Here is a 2,500-nt window from a genome sequence, read left to right as displayed (position 1 = left end):
GCCAGCAGGAGAGCTCGTCGGGGTAGCAGGCCCTGCAGCCGTGGTCACCGCCAAACCCCCACAACTCGAGCAAGTGAAAAAAAAAGTAACAGGAGCGAAAGCATCTCTGTCGGCTTGGGGGTACGCCCGTTTCCGTTTCAACTTGTCTCGCGAGGGTGGTTTCGGGGCCAGCAGGAGAGCTCGTCGGGGTAGCAGGCCCTGCAGCCGTGGTCACCGCCAAACCCCCACAACTCGAGCAAGTGAAAAAAAAAAGTAACAAATAAGAAAGGATCGTCGGCTTGGGGGTACGCCCGTTTCCGTTTCAACTTGTCTCGCGAGGGTGGTTTCGGGGCCAGCAGGAGAGCTCGTCGGGGTAGCAGGCCCTGCAGCCGTGGTCACCGCCAAACCCCCACAACTCGAGCAAGTGAAAAAAAAAGTAACAAATAAGAAAGGATCGTCGGCTTGGGGGTACGCCCGTTTCCGTTTCAACTTGTCTCGCGAGGGTGGTTTCGGGGCCAGCAGGAGAGCTCGTCGGGGTAGCAGGCCCTGCAGCCGTGGTCACCGCCAAACCCCCACAACTCGAGCAAGTGAAAAAAAAAAGTAACAAATAAGAAAGGATCTCTGTCGGCTTGGGGGTACGCCCGTTTCCGTTTCAACTTGTCTCGCGAGGGTGGTTTCGGGGCCAGCAGGAGAGCTCGTCGGGGTAGCAGGCCCTGCAGCCGTGGTCACCGCCAAATCCCCACAACTCGAGCAAGTGAAAAAAAAAGTAACAAATAAGAAAGGATCGTCGGCTTGGGGGTACGCCCGTTTCCGTTTCAACTTGTCTCGCGAGGGTGGTTTCGGGGCCAGCAGGAGAGCTCGTCGGGGTAGCAGGCCCTGCAGCCGTGGTCACCGCCAAACCCCCCACAACTGTTGGGCGCCTACCTGCGCGGGGCAGGAGGACACTTTCCGATTTCAAATCTCCGTTTGCCGAGTCCACCCCGAACGCACGCGGGCGGGCGGGTTCGCATCACCCTTCGTCACAAGGGGCGAAGCCCGTTCCACCGTCTCGTCAGTAGTGCCGACCGGTCTGTGATCGACGAGGGGAGCCACACCAGGTCCGGCCCTGCTGCTTGGCGGCACCGCGTCGTCGGGAGCTCGCGACAGACGGAGGGTTTCGGTGTACTCTCCAGCCACGGGAAACGAAGCCGGTGATGCAGGCGCCGGTCTTTCGCTCCCAAATCGGCTGGGTTTACATCGTTGCTATCTAGTCACGCTCCCTTCAAACCCGACGGGGTACCTATTCCCCTCACCCGTCTGTGCGTATACAGCCTCTTTGCACTTGCGGGATGGGGGTGGTGGTTTAAAGACTCTCGAGTTGCCGCCCGTCGGTCTCCGAGCTCCGTGCAGTAGTGATCCCCAGCGAACTGCCAGCAGGGCGAACGAGCGATCCCGCTCTCGGTCGGGGCGCCTGGCGTCGATCGGTGGTCGGTGGCTTGCGGGCAAGCTGCGCTGTGAGTGTGGGAACGAGTATGACGAGCCGTTGCCGCGACTCCCAGTCCACCTCGGCGGTGGCTGGGCCGGGCGGGCGTCTGCTCGGGCGAGTGCCGCCCCCGCCTCCTCGCAGGAAGTCCGCTCGCCGACACGCCGCCACGTGCACGCGTCAGTGACGCTGCCGAACCGATGGCCGGTGCCCGTTCCCGCCTCTGCTTTTCCTAGGGCAAAGCTGCTGCACGCCTCGTGATACTAGGCGGGCGACATGGTGGCGGTGATCCTGCCTCCGTCGCTGCGGTGCGTTGGGGCACGCATCGCCTCTTGGGCGCCCTGTCCTCCTCCCCCCAATAGACGTATGTTTCTGCGGGCCGCACCAGGATGGTGCTCCCCATCGCTTCACGCCACCCTGCTCCGCCCGCACGCCGGCGTGCAGGTGGCTGTAGCTCAAGGTGGGGAGCGTATGTGCGGTCCGGGTCGCTTTCCTCTGGCGAGGGAGAGACCTAAAACAAACTCAGACAACTCTTGACGGTGGATCACTCGGCTCGTGCGTCGATGACGAACGCAGCTAGCTGCGAGAATTAATGTGAATTGCAGGACACATTGATCATCGACACTTTGAACGCACTTTGCGGCCCCGGGTTCTTCCCGGGGCCACGCCTGTCTGAGGGTCGTTTGGCAATCAATCGCACTCGCCTTGGCTGGCGAGAGCGCGGCTGGGGTGTCGCAGAGGACCCGTCCTCTTTGTCCCCCTAAGTTCAGACTCCGGAGCCCTCCGGCGTCGGAGCGCTTGGCCTTTCCCCCCCACCCTGCACATTCCGTTCGTCAGGCTCGACGCCATCCCCCCGCCGGGGAGCGCGGCCTGGCGTCCGTCTGTGTCGTGGCAGTGGGGCCAGCACGGCTGTCACCGGTCCCAGAATGGCTGTCGGTGGTTCACACTGTGTGTGTGTGCCAACCCTCCTGGTCTCTGGGACACGGAGCTGCCACGAAGTGTTGAGCCTCCAGTGGGGGGTCTGCCTAAGCTCTGCACGTCCGCATTGGGTCCGTCTCT

At 62.5% G+C, this 2,500-nt stretch overlaps 1 non-coding gene across 1 annotated transcript; it reads left to right on the top strand.

The window, feature by feature from the left end:
* The first annotated feature begins 1,969 nt into the window (after positions 1-1,969).
* Positions 1,970-2,123, top strand: LOC140473731 (5.8S ribosomal RNA). The gene has a single exon (XR_011958570.1). It is a non-coding gene; the product is annotated as a 5.8S ribosomal RNA (ribosomal RNA).
* The last annotated feature ends 377 nt before the right edge of the window (positions 2,124-2,500 follow it).

The sequence above is a fragment of the Chiloscyllium punctatum genome, unplaced genomic scaffold (assembly GCF_047496795.1).
Source record: "Chiloscyllium punctatum isolate Juve2018m unplaced genomic scaffold, sChiPun1.3 scaffold_698, whole genome shotgun sequence".
Lineage (NCBI taxonomy): Eukaryota > Metazoa > Chordata > Chondrichthyes > Orectolobiformes > Hemiscylliidae > Chiloscyllium > Chiloscyllium punctatum.
Note: the sequence above shows the minus strand (reverse complement) of the source record. Positions and strands in the feature narration are given on the sequence as shown.